Source organism: Rhinoraja longicauda, chromosome 22 (genome assembly GCF_053455715.1).
Source record: "Rhinoraja longicauda isolate Sanriku21f chromosome 22, sRhiLon1.1, whole genome shotgun sequence".
Classification (NCBI taxonomy): Eukaryota; Metazoa; Chordata; class Chondrichthyes; order Rajiformes; family Arhynchobatidae; genus Rhinoraja; species Rhinoraja longicauda.
The window spans coordinates 31,215,606-31,235,106 of record NC_135974.1 but is presented as its reverse complement, the minus strand read 5'-3'; the positions used below and the strand labels follow the sequence as shown (position 1 = coordinate 31,235,106).

At 41.9% G+C, this 19,501-nt stretch overlaps 1 long non-coding RNA gene across 1 annotated transcript; it reads right to left on the bottom strand.

The window, feature by feature from the left end:
* Positions 1-2,621: 2,621 nt before the first annotated feature.
* On the bottom strand, positions 2,622-18,759 carry LOC144604700 (uncharacterized). Its single transcript, XR_013548763.1, has 3 exons — positions 18,601-18,759; positions 14,019-14,194; positions 2,622-4,225 (listed from the first exon to the last, which is right to left on the bottom strand). It is a non-coding gene; the product is annotated as an uncharacterized LOC144604700 (long non-coding RNA).
* Positions 18,760-19,501: the final 742 nt, after the last annotated feature.

Here is a 19,501-nt window from a genome sequence, read left to right as displayed (position 1 = left end):
GGATGTTGCTGGATTAGGGAGAGGTTGAATGGACGTATTGTTTTCTCGAGAATTTTGTTTTAATCTACAACTTTAGGGCAGCACAGTGATGCGACAGTAAAGTTGCTGCCTTACAGCACCAGAAACCCGTGTTCGATCCTGACTACGGGTGCTGCCTGTACAGAGTTTGTACGTTCTCCCTGTGACCCCATGGGTTTTCTCCGGGTGCTCCAGTTTCCTCCCACACTCCAAAGGCATACAGGTTTGTGGGTTAATTGGCTTCAGTAAAAATTGTACATTGTTCCTAGTGTGCAGTGTACACGGGTTGATCGCTGGTCAGAGTGGACTCAGTGGGCCGAAGAGCCTGTTGCCTCACTGTATCTCCAAAGTCTAAATCTGGGAGATAGCCCCTGCAGTTCACCGAGTCCACGCCAACCATTGACCACCCGTACACTAGTTCCACATTATCCCACTTTCTCTCATCCACTCCCTGCACACTAGGCACAATTTATAGAGGGCCAATTAAGTCACAAACCCACACACCTTTGGGATGTGAGGGGAAACCGGAGCACCCAGAGGAAACCATAAGGTCACAGTGAGAATGTGCAAACTACACCCAGACAGCACCCGAGGTCAGGATCAAAGATACTAGAGGAGCAAGATGGACCACTCCGTTGAAATCGCCTATACTGAAGTGTAGTACGCAAAGGAGCGGAACGTCCGCCATTTTAGTAGGCAAAACCCGCCGTTCGCTCTGCCTCTCGCAGTGTAATCAGTGTTTTGGGGGAACAGTATGTGTGATGGTACCATTAAAATGCAGAATATATCTCATCTATCAATTCACAGAATTTTGTTATTTTTCTTTTTAAATGTTTCTGCAAGTTTCTGCCTACTAAAATGGCGCCATGGCATACTACGGTTTTTAGGGTCGAGTGGTCTATCTTGCTCTGCTCTATTATCTTTGGTCAGGATCGAACCCAGGGATTGTGAGCTGCTACCTGCTGTGCTATAAACCTGCATCATGACTGCCTGTCTCTTACACGCAATGCCCAATGACCTATGAAGGCAAGCATACCATCATATGCCTTATTCACCACGCTATCTACTTGTGTGGCCACTTTCAGGAAGCTATGGACTTGGACCCCAAGGTCCCTCTGCACCTCAATGCTGTTTAGGATCATGCCATTAATTGTACATTCTCCCCTTACTTTTGTCCTCTCAAAATGCAACACCTCGCACTTGCTTGGACTGAACTCCATCTGCCATTTCTCCGCCAATTTAGTTTTTAGTTCATTTTAGAGATACAGCGCAGAAACAGGCCCTTCGGCCCACCGAATCTGTATTGACCAGTGATCCCAGCACGTTAACATCATCCTACACACACCAAGGGACAATTTACACTTATACCAAGCCAATTGGCCTACAAACCTGTACGTCTTTGGAGTGTGGGAGGAAATCGATCTTGGAGAAAACCCACGCGGGGAGAACGTACAAACTCCGTACAGACAGCACCCGTAGTCGGGATCGAGCCCGGGTCTCTGGTGCTGCACATGCTGTAAGGCAGCAACTCTACCGCTGCGCCACCATGCCACCCCAGCCAGTGCAGCTGATCAATATCTCACTGTACACCTTGACAGCCTTCTTCACGGTCCGTGACCCCAGCAATCCGGTATAACAAAACATTCAGAGCACTCTTGCTGTAAGGGATAAGGTTAAATCTGTGGATAAACTTTCTGAAACTACTGTTGACCACCGCAAGAACACAAGCTCTGTATTATGGGTTATTAGACTATTCATTTCGGTCCCCAATCAAATCTTAGTGTGACGGGCATTAAAGGATTATGCCCACAGTCCACACGCTCAGGATCTAAACCCGCCCTTTAACGCAAGGTATTAACAGTGAGCTTCAGGAGCTCACGGGCATCAATGACACAAAGCCAACATGGCACCGTTCACCAACGAGTCACAGGAGAACATCGAACATCACGAGTATCGGTGGGGAAGATGGCACTTTACTGAAAGGCTCAACAGGTATTATCTACTCTTCCTAGCAAAGATGTAAGTTTCACGTGAAATCTATGTGTGTTGCTGTACTGCATGTGAAGGAATTAGTTTGTAAATGTGCGATTTGATAGCTTAATCGAGAAACTTCTTACGGTCACCATTGTACAGAATAAAGGCAGTCATGAAGGCCTACGTGCACTAAATACTTTCTTGTTTAATTAATCCACCAGTGAATGTTACAAATACTTGAAAAGATGGATTCTAAAATTTTATCAATGGTGTGTTATATTTACATATTTCTCATACTCCAACTTAAAAGAAGACCATTCAGATCATCGAGTCTCTGCCCAACTGAACAATTCCATTCCCGACTGATTTTCTGGTCACCCCGTTGCAGAAATGGTGTGGAGGCTTTGGAGAGGGTGTTGAAGAGTAGGGTTGCCAACTTCCTCACTCCCAAATACCAGACAAGGTGATGTCACCGCCCCGCGCCCCACATGACCTCACCCTGCCAGCGGCCACGTGCTCCCGCTCCACCAATGGCGGCCATTGGTGGAGCGGGAGCACGTGGCCGCTGGGCTGGTTGACGTCACGTGGGGAGCGGGTCGGTGACGTCAACCATTGTCCCTTATTTGGGAGTGAGGAAGTTGGCAACCCTACTAATACGGGGCAATGGTGGTCCCGTACGGGACAAACTAATTTAACCCAAAATATGGGATGTCCCGGCTAATACGGGACAGTTGGCAACCCTATTGAAGAGGTTTACCAGAATGCTGCCTGGATTAGAGGTTATTGGCTAGGAGGAGGGGTTGGACAAACCAAATTGCCCTTACTGTGTAGGGAGTGGATGAGAAAGTGGGATATCATGGAACTGGAGTGACTTGGTGTGGATTTGTGGGGCAAAGGGCATGTTTCCACGCTACGTCTCTAAAGTAAACTAAACAATAGGCAACTCCACATAGACAACAACAGGAGTCAGGATCAAACTAGGTTGCTGGAACTGTAAGACAGTACTGTGCTGTTTTATAATTCGACAAAACATAATAATAGCAAATATTATTTACAAATGATTGTTATCACACTGCTCCGCACATTTAGCTTAGTTCAGTGTGGTTTAGTTCAGTGTGGTTTAGTTTAGCTTAGAGGCACAGCTTGGAAAGAGGCCATTTGCCCCACAGAGCCCACGCCGACCATCGATCACCCACTCTATCCTACACACTAGGGACAACTTACAGCAGCCGATTAACCTACAAACATGTACGTCTTTGGAATGTGGGAAGGAACAAGAGCATCCGTAGGAAACCCACGCGGTCACAGGGAGAACGTACAAACTCCCTACAGACAGCATCTGTAGTCAGGATTGAACCCGGGTCTCTGGTGCTGTAAGGCAGCAACTCTACCACTGCGCCACCATGCCGGTATGGGTTAACTGACAGTTAAATACTCCAGCCTCAACCTGCTAAAGGTGTGAAGCAACCACTTATTCCTGCTGGGTACGATACTAAGACGAAAGGTCAGGATTGATACAACACCAGATAACGTTAAATCATCTAAGGCTGAGTTACTGCTGATTTATACGCTTGTCTGACCTGATCAAAAGACAGATAATGAAGACTTCAACATGGCTTTGCCTTTTTTTTCACTGTGAGTGAAATCCCTGTTGCATAGTTTAAAGCCATTTAAGGAACATCGAACTCTAAGCTGAGTGCAGAACATCCCAGTTTCTCCCCGTGACCTGCGTGGGTTTTCTCCGAGATCTTCGGTTTCCTCCCACACTCCAAAGACATACAGGTATGTAGGTTAATTGACTGGGTAAATGTAAAAATTGTCCCTAGTGTGTGTAGGATAGTGTTAATGTGCGGGGATCGCTGGGCGGCGTGGACTCGGTGGGCCGAAGGGCCTGTTTCCACGCTGTATCTCTAAAAAAAATGTTTTTAAATGAAGTATAAGCAGGCCAAGGAGTTTAGTCCAACTTGGCATTTTGTTCGACACGGATATTGTGGGCCGAAGGGATGCTGTTCCTGTGCTGTACTGTTCTACCTTCTTGAGAAGCCACTTCACCTTCTTCAACCACGGTACTCTTTCCCCTGAGGAGACTCCCACAGTCCCAAGATGTGCATGGCGTTCCAGAATGAAGATGCACGACAGTGGCACGATTGGTAATGTATTTCCATTGCCTGTGACCTGGAAGAGGAACTTGGTGTTCTCACGCATTGATTGGCTGGTCTTGTTCATCCATGTGCTAGATTTCATGGGAGATACAATCGAAGGACCCTGGATGAATGATTACAAGCGCATTTTATCACAGGTACAGTTCTAGAAACCAACTTTGGACACTGGGCAGTGGGCAAACATAATATTTCTAGGAGATGATTACAGTTTCTGATTGAGTCAATGCTAAGGAAACTGCTTTCCCTGTAAGTAGGTGAGAGTTTGATTCTACCAAACTTTTTTGTCCTTGTACATTATTTATATTAGAAATTAAATTATATTATGTATCATTGTACGCTATGAAATATAGAATAATCAGTAAGGCGAAAGGGGTTTCAGATCCCACGCCAGGTAACCTGATACTCAATGTGTGAGAAGAGATTCTTGTAAGTGTTTTGGCAGAGTACTAATAACCTAGGATGCACAAATATTTTCTACCTATCTGTGTTCAGCCAGCAAGCAGGGAAAGGCTGTCAGCAGCCTTCCTGTTAATAATTGAACCACTTTATCAGAAGCTGTGATTGATTTGCAAAATGGCCTGGTTTAAACATTTAGCCATACAGTCATCTAACTTTTTGTGTACTTCCAACTGCAACTTGTGTTTGCATGTGTATTCTACATGGTTTGTGTTCAAGTACGGGACTGCTGAAAAAGATTTATTTTCCACATATCAATGAAAGTCTTAATACTGCACTAAGCTGTGTTTTTGGGGGTTACTGGATTATATGACTCAGCATTCATAAACAAGGCAATTAAAACCTTTTGCGAAGTTAAATATAAAACGTGTCACAAGATTTATTGATCATCCTCTGGTGTTCTTTTTAGTCACTTGTACCAGCGTAAATCTACTAAATGTGTAATGATTTACCAGGGAGGGCTATTGTGTTTCATGCTTGTTGTGATGATCTCCATTGGTTCACTTGCTCCAGGACTGTATAATACTTCTATCACTTAACCCATTCAGTAGCCAAATGGATTTAGAACATCGAACATAAATGCATCGCGGCCTGGTTTGGGAACAGCTTCATCCATGACTGCAAGACATTGCAGGGAATTGTGGATGCAGCCCAGACCATCACACAAAGCAACCTCCCTTCTGTTGACTCAATTTACTGCCTCGGCAAGGCCAGCAGCGCAATCAAGGGCGAGTGGCACCCCGGTCACTCCCTCTTCTCCCCTCTCCCTCCAGGCAAAAGGTATAGAAGCGTGAAAACGCACACCTCCAGATTCAGGGGCAGTTTCTTCCCAGCTGTTATCAAAAAACTGAACCATCTGACCAACAACCGGAGAGTGGTCCTGAGCTACTCTCTATCTCATCGGAGGCCCTCGGACTATCTTTGATTGGACTTTACTGGACTTTATCTTCCATTAAACGCTATTCACGTTATTCCCTTTATCACGCGTCTGTACCCTGTGGATGGCTCGATTGTAATCATGTAATGTCTTTCTGCCGACTGGTTAGCACGCAACAAAAGCTTGTCACTGCGCCTCGGTCCACGTGAGAATCAACTAAACCCAAACTCAAAGAACAGTACGGCACAAGGTCTGTGCCAAACATAATGCCAAGTTAAACTGCTCTCATCTGCCTGTACAAGATCCATACCCCCCCTATTCCCTGCACGTCCACATGCCTTTCAAATGGCAAGATCGTATTTGCCTCCACCTCCACCCCTGGCAGTGCATTCCAGGCCCCCACCATTCTCTGTGTACAAAATCTTGCCCCGCACATCGCCATTAAACCTTCCACCTCTCACCTTATAGCTATGCCCTCTAGTGGTGGACATTCCCACTCTGCGAAGGTTTGACAAAGCCTCATCAAAATAGTTATTTTGTGGAAGTAAAAATAATTCACAAGTCAGCAGAAACTTTTATCCATATTTTTACCTTAAAAAATACTCACCTTTCTCGATTTTACACAATATAAAGTGCAATTAGCTGTTTTGTGACATCTTCAAATTTGCATTTTATAAATTTGTATTTTTATAAATTCGAGTTTATTTATTTTCATGTTGATTTACATTTCAGCATGCCTTCTTGATAGTGCCTTCTTGATATTTCAGCATGCCTTCTCGATTTAGTATCTTGGGATAGTACAAATTTTTGCTATACTGAAAGAATGCTAAGAATGAAATTGCAATTTATTTTACTTTATACTACGAATAATTCGTTCAGAATGACCTCAAAGGCTCTAAGCCTTTCATCATAGTCATACAGCACGGAAACAGGGCCTTCAGCTCAACTCATCCATGCCGACCAAGATGCCCCTTCTAAACTAGTCGCATTTGCTCGTGTTTGGCCCATATCCATCTCAACCTTTCCTATCCATGTAACTGTGAACGTGTCTTTTAAATGGTGTTATAATACCTGCTTCAACTACTTCCTCTGTGTTGGAAGGAACTGCAGACTCTGGTTTTACACCGAGGATAGACACAAAATGCTGGAGTAACTCAGCGGGACAGGCAGCATCTCTGGAGAAAAGGAATGGGTGAAGTTTTCGGTCGAGACCCTTCTACAAACTATTCAGAGGCCTGAAGAAGGGTCTCGACCCGAAACGTCACCCATTCTTTCTCTCCAGTGATACTGCCTGTCCCGCTGAGTTACTCCAGCAATTTGTATCTATCAACTATCTCCTCCAACAGCTCGTTCCATATACCCACCATCCTCCTGAATAAGAGCTTTCATTTCAGGAAAGCAACAATCTGTGGGCTTTTATTTATGTTTTGATGTCTTCAGTTTTGGCTGTTTCAACATTAGGTGACGAAAGAGCTAATTGCTATCAATTATATCATCTTTATCATTGATGTAAAATTAAACCCTGACATGTAATTTATAATTTAACTCTATTTCTTCCAATCTGCAACAGCTATTTCAATGCACCAGTGCAGAATCTCTAGTGACAAAACTTTCTGCTTGGGTGCTGGAATATAAGCTAAGAAGTATACTTTAGAAAATCTCTAATGAAGGCTTCGTACTGAATAACATATCTGCTTGTTAAAGCTACAATAAATTATTTTTCCATGAAAACAATAAAATAAAATAAACGTAAACGTAACCATGTAAAATGAGCATTTCCTACGTATATTTTCATTATAAATTTCTAGCAGAACTTTTATTTCCTGCACTAAAGTCATACTTCCTTTCATGATGATTTATGTCTTATTAATCGGTACTGATCAATGGAAAATACTCTGATGATATTTCAGCATGATACTCTGGTCAATTTGTATTGCATTAAATTGTATTGATCTCGATCCAAAATGTCACCCATTCCTTCTCTCCAGAGATGCTGCCTGTCCCGTTGAGTTACTCCAGCTTTTTGTATCTATTTTCCCGTTCTGATATTTCCTTGAGTAATTTGGTGCCAAATTTATTAAATAATGTTTCTATGAATTCCTTTGGAACTTTTATGTGTTCCATGAATGCATCTATTTTTTTAAATCATTTTCTGAATTCAGTTCAACAAGTGACCTTTGACAATATCGCATAAGATTTGCCATCTTCAGAATAATTTGTTTGATCTGCTTGTAACACCAAAATCAATCTGTGAATTCTTTATTCCAGATTTGCACACAGTTTCAGATAATCCAACCATCCTAATTAGTGATGAATGAAGTCTTCTTCTTTCATGTCCATCATCCATGTTTCAAATGTTACATCACTGTCATTGTCCGTCCTGAAAAGGACGCAAGCTTCCGGCGACAATCAGTGGGAGCCATCACTTGTACAGTAGACAATACAATACAATACAATATATCTTTATTGTCATTGTACCCAGGGGTACAACGAGATTGGGAATGCGCCTCCCATACGATGCAATAATTTAAATAATTTAGACAACAGCAACCCAACGAAACGAAACAATTGTGACAGTTTTAGACAGGGTAAAGTGCGAGTTGATCTATGCGTTGTGGCCATCCGGCTCAGCAGGACCGGTTCATAGCAGCTATGGCCCTGGGGATGAAGCTGTTCCTGAGTCTGGAGGTGCGGGCGTAGAAGGCCTTGTATCGTCTGCCCGATGGAAGGAGTTCGAACAGACTGTTGCAGGGGTGTGAAGAGTCTTTGTGGATGCTGGTGGCTTTTCTGAGGCATCGTGTGTTGTAGATGCCCTCCAAGTCTGGTAGCTGTGTTCCGATGGCCCTCTGAGCTCTATGGACTACCCGCTGTAGAGCTTTCCTTTCTGCCTCCGTGCAGCTGAGGTACCACACAGGGATGCCATGCGTTAGGATGCTCTCTATGGTGCAGCGGTAGAAGGTCATCAGCAGCTGTTGGGGTAGACCAGACTTTTTCAGTGTTCTTAAGTAGAACAGTCTTTGTTGTGCCTTCTTGACCAGCGCAGCAGTGTTATTGGACCATGTTAGGTCCTCCGAAATGTGAGCGACGATGGTGGTAGCAGAATTAGCTCAGGACACTTCCAGTTTCCAGCCCCGAGACGTGGACGCTTCTGCTATGTGGCCATGAATGAAGTTAAAAGATATCTTGTTTTTGCTGCAGTTACTGCAAAACTTCTGGCTTGGAGCATAATGTTGCTCTACGCGCAAAACATGATTTGGGCTTCGTACTTTTTTGTGCTTTGCCAATTTCCCAGTGAATTCTACAACCTTTAAAGTATCATTGATATGATCACAGTGCACAGCTTCCGTTTACGTTTATTTTATTTTATTGTTTTCATGGAAAAATAATTTATTGTAGCTTTGACAAGCAGATATGTTATTCAGTACGAAGCCTTCATTAGAGATTTTCTAAAGTATACTTCTTAGCTTATATTCCAGCACCAGAGATTCTGCACTGGTGCATTGAAATAACTGTTGCAGATTGGAAGAAATAGAGTTCAATGTGTTTTGGACAGAGAATGGTGAGGTACAGAAATTTCCAAATGTCCTTACCACTAAATCAAAATATTCCAAATCCTAATAATTGTGTTCTTCTCCGATGGGAAAAACATAATTTTGCTGATTTTCACAGATTTTATTTTGTTGTACAACTCAAAACCTAGCATTACTTAAAACATGTATATATTTTACCTAGCTGATGGCTGGCATTGGCCAGTTTCCTTTATCATTGTTACTTTTATGCATATCTTTCATTCGTTTGTTCTATATCTCTCTAGATCACCATCTATATCTCTCGATTCCCTCTCCCCTGACTCTCAGCCTGAAGAAGGGTCTCGACCTGAAACATCACCTATTTCTTTTCTCCAGAGAAGCTGTCTGACCCACTGAGTTACTCCAGCTTTTTGTGTCTATCTTCTGTGCATATTGTACATATGTATAAGTAACATAATTAGTGTAGTACCCTTACTTCATGCATCTTTAATCTCCTGTTTAATGCCTTGCTCGATATAACCACTACTGCTTGGAGGCCTACAGTAAACCCCCCTCATATCTATCCCTTAGTGTTTCTTAGCTCCACCCAGACTGATTTTACATTGGCCCTTTAGATCACTCCAGTCCACGCTGACGAGACTAGTTATGTTATCTGACTTTCTCACCCATTCCCTGTGTTGGCCAAACAGTACTCTCAGCCCATATCCTGAGAATGATTTAAAAAATGTATCATGTAAAATATATTTTGGTCATACTTCCTGTTTGGTCAATAAGGGCGGCAACGTGGCGCAGCTGGTAGTGCTGCTGCCTCACAGCGCCAGAGACCCAGGTTCAATCCTCACCTCGGGTGCTGTCTTCATGGAGTTTGCACCTTCTCCCCGTAACTGTGTGGGATTCCTCTGGGCGCTCTGGTTTCCTCCCAAGTCCCAAAGACTTGTGGGTTTGTGGGCTAATTGGCCTCTGCAAATTAAAGGCATAGAGGCATAGAAAGTAGGTGCATGAGGGGGCCATTTGGCCCTTCGAACCAGCATCGCCATTCATTGTTATAATGGCTGATGGCTGATCATCCACAGTCAGTAACCCGTGACTGCCTTCTCCCCATATCCCTTGATTCCGCTAGCTCCTGGAGCTCTATCTAACTCTCTTTTAGATTCATCCAGTGAATTGGCCTCCACTGCCCTCTGTGGCAGAGAATTCCACAAATTGGCAGAGAATTCCACAAATTGCTGCTAGTGTGGATGGGAGTGGGAAAGTGGGATAATGTAGAGCTCGTGTGAACAGTTGATCTTTTTTGCCATGGGTCCGGTGGGCCGAAAGGCCTGTTTCTATGACGCATCTCTAAAATAAACTAATATTTCACAATGGTCAAAACTAAAACAATCGTCTTCAATGAAATCTTCGGACTCAAAACCAAGTGTTAGAATACAAACTGTGCAACTAAAAATGTCAGGAACCAAGGCCCTTTAGTGACCCTTATGACAAGGTTAGCAATATAACAGAACATCTAATATTCAGGGAAGAGTGGCTTCATCAGAATATTAACACAGCGGACGTTTGCAGTAGCTGAGTAGATTGTGCAAAAGAACGACCATTGCATGGCTTTGATTACGCAACGACTGATCATCTTATGTTGTGAAATAGCTGAACCACGTCCACTAGTTTATCATTAGCGAAAGTTCCACATGAAAATCAGGACATTGCCAACACAACTGGATTGGACTGGAGAGAACAGATTCACGAGAAGAAGATTCTAAGTGCATTCCTGCTACTTTAATCTGGAAATCAATATAATTCTTGAAATAAATGTTTTATCCATTTTGACTGCTGAACTCATTAAATGCTCGAGGATGTCTTAAACTGACATCCTATTAATTAATTGTTCATGATTTTACTTTTAATTTAAATTCATTTAAAATTATCTTTTCTTAATTTGACAGTTTACTACGTTAAAGAATAATCGTTTTACCATTCTGGTCAGATTAAGACATCCTATTTTATTTAGATTGCAAGAGAGGAATAGATTGGGTAGATACACAGAGTCTCCTGCCCAGAATAGATGAATTAAGGACCAGAGGACATAGTTTTAAGGTGACGGGGAAAAAAATTAATAAGAATAGCTTTCTATTAGAAATAGGAATAACTTTCTGTTAGAGTCTGAAGAAGGGTCTCGACCCGAAACATCACCCATTCCTTCTCTCCAGAGATGCTGCCTGTCCCGCTGAGTTACTCCAGCATTTTGTGTCTACTTTCTATGAGAAGTGACTTTCTCACAAAAAGGGTGGTGGGTGTATGGAACAAGCTGCCAGAGGAGGTAGTTGAGACAGGGACTATCCCAACGTTTAAGAAACAGTTAGACAGTTAAATAGGACAGGTTTGAAGGGATATGGACCAAACGCGGGCGGATGGGAGAGTAGCTGGGACATGTTGGCCGGTGTAGGCAAGTTGGGCTGAAGTGCCTGTTTCCACTCTGTATCACTCTATGACTCTAATGAGTGTTCAGCAGTCAAAATGGATAATACATTTATTTCAAGAATTATATTGAATTCAATATGAATGGTAAAAAGATTATTCTTTAACGTAGTACGCGGTCAAATTAAGTAAAACACAGTGGAACAATGACTCGTAAGTACAAATATGTGTCGCTCCATCATCTCGGTCAATTTGGACATAGCAATTACAGTTGTGTTCTATTTAAATCACCTGTGACAAACCAGTTGTATACATTGTGTATGCAAGCAAAGAATTTCACTGAGCCTCGTCACAAGTGACAATAAAGTAGACAATAGACAATAGACAATAGGTGCAGGAGGAGGCCATTCGGCCCTTCGAGCCAGCACCGCCATTCAATGTGATCATGGCTGATCATTCTCAATCAGTTCCTGCCTTCTCCCCAAACCCGTTCCTGCCTTCTCCCCAAACCCCCTGACTCCGCTATCCTTAAGAGCTCTATCTAGCTCTCTCTTGAATGCATTCAGAGAATTGGCCTCCACTGCCTTCTGAGGCAGAGAATTCCACAGATTCACAACTCTCTGACTGAAAAAGTTTTTCCTCATCTCCGTTCTAAATGGCCTACCCCTTATTCTTAAACTGTGGCCCCTTGTTCTGGACTCCCCCAAACATTGGGAACATGTTTCCTGCCTCTAACGTGTCCAACCCCTTAATAATCTTATACGTTTCGATAAGATCCCCTCTCATCCTTCTAAATTCCAGTGTATACAAGCCTAGTATTCCTATTCCTAGTCTCCCAGAAAGCAAATATTCAATAACTGACACACCCACATTCGCATCTAATCCTAATCTGACCAGAAGACGAGCTAAAATAAGTAAAGTTAGCATAATCACCCCATTATTATTGAAATCATAATTTAAAAATATTTAAATACCAGATTGTTTGTAGGGTTAATTGGCTGATTTAAGTGTGTAAATTGTCCCTGGTGTGTGCAGGATTGTGTTAATGTGGGGGGATTGCTGGTCTGTGCAGACTCGGTGGGCCGAAGGGCCTGTTTCCATGCTGTATCTCTAAACTAAACTAAACTAAACTAAACTATAATGAAAAACAAAGAAGTACATGTTATCTTTTGTTTAAAGATTAAACACACAAAGGTTGCTCCATTCTAAAACCATCAAAATTGATACATCCCTTTAAATACTAACTCCACCCTATAAGGTCAGCCTAATATCATCTCACACCATCCAGGCCACGCTCTCATCTCACTGTTACCATCCAAAAGATGGTACAGGAGCCTACAAATTGTGACCTCCATTTTCAAAAGTAACTTCTTCCCAACATCCAACCTGCACACTCCAAACCACAACCCTACCTCAGCAACGATCTACTATTGACTTTGTTTTGGTTGCACTACGTATGTTGGTTTTGCACTGTTATGGTCTGATTACCTAGTATTGCTGATCATTAATGCATTGTATCATTGATTATTGTATATGGAAGATAGACACAAAATCCTGGAGTAACTCAGCGGGTCAGGCAGAATCTCTGGAGAAAAGGAATAGGTGACGTTTCGGGTCGAGGCCCTTCTTCAGAGTGAGATGCCTTCAGACTTGATTATTGTATATTCATTTGTTATGTTAATACGATAATTGGCCTGTAATGCTGCGGCAATTAAGAATTTATTTGCTCTGTTTCCATGGTACAACCGTGGAAACAGGCCCTTCGGCCCACTGAGTCCGTGCCGAACAGCGATCACCCATACACTAGTTTTATCCTCCACACTAGGAACAATTTACAGAAGTCAATTAACCAACAAACCTGCACGTCTTTGGAATGAGGGAGGAAACCGGAGCACCCGGAGAAAACCCACCCGGGTTTAAAAGTAGCAAAAAATACTTCCCGGGAATATCTACACCGTTGATTAAAGATGCACTTATTGGTATTCCAAAGCCAAATTTCATTTGCGATTACATTTGTCTTCATCCAACAAATTTCTCAACTGTCAAAGTACTTGTAAAATCTGAAAGTATTTTTGCTTTTTGGAATCATAGCCAATAGCTGTCGTGCTCAGGCAGACAATAATGTGACTGGTAGAAACAAGGAACTGCAAATGCTAGTTTGTCAAAAAAGACACAAAGTACTGGAGTAACTCAGCATGTCAGGCTGCATCTCTGGAGAAAATGGATAGGTGATGTTTCGATTGGGACCCTTCTTCAGATCCCTCTTCATAATGTGAATGGGGTTAGTCCAATAAAAGTAACAATAACAATCTTTCTATGCGTGAAAATTCTTGGACATCATACGCTTAAATTCTCACTGGGTGTCTCCAACAGTTAAGTTTCCCCAAACAAAAACAGGAAGTGATGGAAATGTTCAATAGGTCAGGCAGCATCTTTAGTTTTAGTTTTAGTTTTCAGTTTTAAAGATACAGCGCGGAAACAGGCCCTTCGGCCCACCGTGTCCGCGCCGACCAGCGATCCACGCACATTAATACTACCCTACACACACTAGGGACAATTTACACATACACATACACCAATTAACCTACAAACCTGTACGTCTTTGGAGTGTGGGAAGAAAGCGAAGATCGCGGAGAAAACCCACGCGGGTCACGGGGAGAACGTACAAACTCCGTACAGACAAGCACCCGTGGTCAGGATTGAACCCGGGTCTCCGGCGCTGCAAGTGCTGTCAGGCAGCAACTCTACCGCTGCGCCACCGTGCTGCTCTGTGGAAAGAGAAACAGTTAAAGTTTCATGTCTAAATCTTTTTTGATTTTCAATTAACTTTCCCAGTTGAAATAATAATAATAATAATAAACATTTATTTTATATAGCGCTTTTCCAAGTGCTCAAAGACGCTTTACAAAAACAGTCATGACATAAAAACAAACAGATGAACTATCCTGATGGAGAAGCGGCGAACAAATAGCGAACAAATAGCGCCAGCGTCCTCTCACGTCAGGGTGAAAGTACCACTTCACAAAATTTCGAGCAGTTGTCACAATTGACAACCCACAGACAGAGATTAGACGCACCACTTAGAAAGTCATCTCTCAGAGTCCCATAAATGATGACTTAAAACTAAATGAGTCAGCGGAAAATCAGACACAAAATGGTATAGATTCACAATTTGATAATGTTTGAGTAAGTATATCTATTTAAGGGATCACAAAATGCTGGAGTAACTCAGCAGGTCAGGCAGCATCTAGGAGAGAGGGAATGGGGGACTTTTCGGGTCGAGAGCCTTCTTCAGACTGAAGAAGGGTCTCGACCCGAAACGTCACCCATTCCCTCTCTCCTGGATGCTGCCTGACCTGCTGAGTTACTCCAGCATTTTGTGATCCCTTTGATTTGTACCAGCATCTGCAGTTATTTTCCTACTCTATTTAAGGGATTATTCTTACATGGAATGCTTAAATATTAATGGCTATTGAATCAGAAGGTATAAATATGATTCACATGGGAATTAGCAAAACTTGGAAAGAGTGTTAAATATGTAAAAACACAAGGAAGATGATTAGTCAAAAACATTATCTTAAACAATCAGCATAAGCAAAGACATGATTGTCTGAAATATGTTATAAATTCTAATGTTTTTGATCCATTCCATTTTCTCCAAGATGAGCCCATTCAAGAGTTCATCAGTTCTTTCTGAAGCATAATTAAACGACTGGAAAATATATTGAACTTCAAATTATTTTTGCTATTATACATTCCAGTACTTGAGCATAATTGAAAGGGTTTTATGCACGAGAATCAGTCAATTATTAGTTTGCTATAAATCTATTCAGATAGCGGCATTCAAATGTAATGCTGACATTAAAGGTTAAATATAAAATATGCATTTAAAATCAAAAATATATCTTTTAATATAAAATCATGCACCTCAAAGAACAGGTAATTACATTTAAAGCTTTTCGCTGATATCCCAAGCTTGCTTGGTTCTGGGCTATTTGATGTTGCCTTAAAGTTTGGGGGTTAATTTGTAAGTTCACAGTACTGCAGTATGACAACTAAGCTGTTACTTCAGTGCTGTATTGCAGGAGTGTTGATATGTTCAAGAAACGCTCATCGGATGTCATGTTCAGCTCAGATCCTAACTCCTCATGCAGATGACTGGATAGGTTTGCAGTGTCCAACTTAAAGACTGATGGGTCCTGTCTTTCTTTCCTCAGCCATTACCCAGAATGGATTAACAGGTCAATAATATGCAGGATTGCTCTGCTTTCATCTCCATAAAGACAGGCAATGGACGTTAAAAATAATTATTTAAATGTGAAATATTGAATGGGTCTTTAGTTTAGTTTAGTTTAGAGGTACAGCACGGAAACAGGCCCTTCGGCCCACCGAGTCCACGCCGACTAGCGACCCCCACACATTAACACTATCTACACACACCAGGGTCAACTTACAATTTTACGGAGCCAATTAACCTACAAAACTGTACATCTTAGGAATGTGGGAGGAAACCGGAGCATCCGGAGAAAACCCACGCAGGTCTTGGGGAGGAGCAGAATGAGGCCATTCAGCCCATTGAGTCTACTCCACCACTTAGTCACGGCTGATCTATTTTTTCCTCTCCACCACCTCTCCCCCTTTGGCGCACTTACTAATCAAGAACCGATCAATCCCCACCTTAAAAATACCCAATGTCTTGGCCTCCACAGCCGGCTGTGGCAATGAATTCCACAGATTCACCAGAGTATCTTTCTTAAAGGTTAATTGTACAGGAATCCATGTTGCAGTTATATTGATGTCATTAACTTTAGTGGGTAAAGTACAAATGGCAATGACCCAGCAATCTTGTAGGTGGGGAACAGTACCTCCCAGTTTTGAGATTTCCATCTGTATTTTTTAATTTATATCAATACAGATCAGATACCTAATGCGTTAGATTTTAAACAATTGTAATCTCATTGTTATACTACATTGGAGTCGTACTCCAGATGTAGTCGGCTTCAACAATGCAAATCTACATCTATTGCGTTTTGGTGCAATGTGGAATTCAAAGGGAATTTGGCTCAAAGATATACCCATTGGTTTTGTTTCAAAATGTTAATACATGCAACTGTAGTCAAAATGTCAAAACACCATAGAAGGTTAAGTAATGTAAGAAAATAACTGCAGCTGCTGGTACAAATCGAAGGTATTTATTTCACAAAATGCTGGAGTAACTCAGCAGGTCAGGCAGCATCTCAGGAGAGAAGGAATGGGTGACATTTCGGGTCGAGACCTTTCTTCAGACTGAAGAAGGGTCTCAACCCGAAACGTCACCCATTCCTTCTCTCCTGAGATGCTGCCTGACCTGCTGAGTTACGCCAGCATTTTGTGAAATAGAAGGTTAAGTATTACTTTCTCACCAGAGAATAACGCTTCAATGAGAACAACGTGGGAATGTGACTAAACTGGTGTAAGTCTGAATCTTCAATCTTAGTTCCTATCATCACTTCAGACTATTCAAGGTTACAGATTATATTTTTTTCTCCTCTAATTGCCCCATACAAATCAATATAAAGAGAAATTTACCTTTTTGAGGTACAACTGTCTTTCAAATGTGTTTTTTTTAGGCTGGACAATGATTTTGAGTCATACAGCATAGAAATAGGCTCTTCGACCCAATTTGCCCAAGCTGACCAAGATGCCCCCATCTACATGAATCCCACATGCCCAGGTTGGGCCCATATCTGTCTAAACTTTTCCTATCCACATCTTTAAATGTTGTTATTGTACTTGCTTCAACTATCTCCTCTGGCAACTCATTCCATATACCCACCACCTTCTGTGTGGAAAGGTTGCCCACCAGGTTCTTACCCCTCTCGTTTGTCCTCTGGTTTATGATTCCCCTACTCTGAGTAAAAGACTCTGAACATCCACCCTCTCTATTCCCCTCAAATATCTCCATAAAATCATCCTCCAAGGAATAAAGTCCAAGCCTGCCCAACCAACCTCTCCCTATAAGTCAGGTCCTCAAGTCCAAGCAATATCTTTGTGAACAAGAATTGTCATTAATGCTTTGATAATTGCATTGACATTAATCCACATACAACGTTAAAAATTCTGAAAAAGTACAAATCACCACTTTGTGACGTGCCATTCTCTTGTTTTCTTATTCTTAGCTATCTCATAGATGTCCTATTATTTGGGCCTTGACCCCTTCACTTGGATTTCCCAATAGAGCTATTTCACCATTAGAATCGGAAGAAAAAAAACCTGTTGTTAATATTTATTTATCCTGAGAATGATTGCAACCAGCAATGTTCTAGGAAATTGGTTTACGAGCTTTATTATTGCTGTTGTAAAGGTTAATCAGTGAAGGGATGATTTTGGTACAATCTTTTTCAGTGGAGTGGCACAAAATATTTCACTTCTTTAGTTGTCTTACTGATTTTATTTACATAATTACTGCAAGAAAAATACTTTCGAGGCATTCCAAAGTAAATGACAATGCAACCTCTCTCGAACTTAAGTTAAATATAAGTCATGTACCAAAGAGCTAAATATTTTCAATCATTTTCAGTCCCAATGCACGTTTCTGTTTTTTGTGCATACCATTACCATTCAAGCAGCCAAATAAATAACAAAAATCATTCTCGCAATAACCGGTTAAGATTATTTCTGTGCAGATACAAAATGATCGCATAACAGCACTGGGGATTCGTGGGACTGATGCATATTGTGTACTTGGGAACTTGACTGAATCATTTTTATTTTTAACTTATTGGCATTGAAAAGCATATAAGAATATTGTTGCTACATGACCCAGTGTTTACGAATCGTGCCTCTCTTCATGTCCACATCTACATTGTACTGTCCACCGTACTCCAGAAGCAGTTCAAGATGTAGCAGAGTATGAAGAAGGGTCCCGACCCAAAACATCACCCATTCCTTCTCTCCAGAGATGCTGCCTGACCCAGTTGAGTTACCCCAGCTTTTTGTGTCTATCTTCGGTTCAAGATGTACACTACTTCTGGTTATCAGTTAACCACGTGAAGTGTCTGTCCCACACAATAGACCGCATATCACATTCATACGCAGCAGGCTGTCCGTGTGTTCCACAAAACCAATAAATCGCCCAGGAGTAGGGGAATTTTTACTGATTATATATGGTACACTTTTTTCTTACCCAACCTACCTTTTCAGTGATGAGCCTTGCCATGCACAGTCTCCCAGTTCTATACATTTTTTCCTTGCAATACTTCCGGTGAAACGCACCAGATCCCAGTTTCCACGAGGCGGATTACCAGGCTTGCTCCTCAATAGGTCACACCAATGGTACAGAGTGAGAATAAGCACAACAGTGAGTCTGAGAAAGTATAAATAGGCTGTTGTTTCATTTGGAGTTTGGTCAGTGGTCGGAGATCCATATACTAAAGTAGACAGGACTTTGTCCACAAACTGGAGTTTGTAATTTCAAAGGGAAAACAGTTACATCAGTCAGTGACAGAGATTGTTGACCTTATTGCTCGCTACTGTTGTTCTCTGACTATTAAACTACTCCCAATATTAAAAAAAATAAACGTTCATAGTAAAAAGGATTTTGGATGGAAGGTCATGCACAAAATGTAGTTCCACACAATTTTGTAGAATGCCACAAGCTAGGATGTTAGAATTAGGTGCAGGAGCAGGTCATTCAACCTCGCAGGTCTTCAGTAGGCTCAAGACCAATCTGATCGCAATCTCAACTCTGCACAAACAATATCTTCCACCCTCTTTCTTATCAAGAATCTATCCCTACTTCTGCCCTAAAGATATTAAAAGACCTATGGAAGAGAGACCCAAAGACTCTATATACTTCTATTTAAGGGAGACACAATGGCACAGTGGTAAAGTTGCTGCCTAACAGCACCAGAGACCCGGGTTCGATCCTGAATATGAATACTGTCCTTATGGAGTTTGAATATTCTCTCTGTCACAGCATAGGTTTTCCCCGGGAGCTCCGGTTTCCTCCCACACTCCAAAGAAGTACAGTTTTCTAGGTTGAGTAAGAAGGAACTGCAGATGCTGGTTTAAACCGAAGGTAGACACAAAAAGCT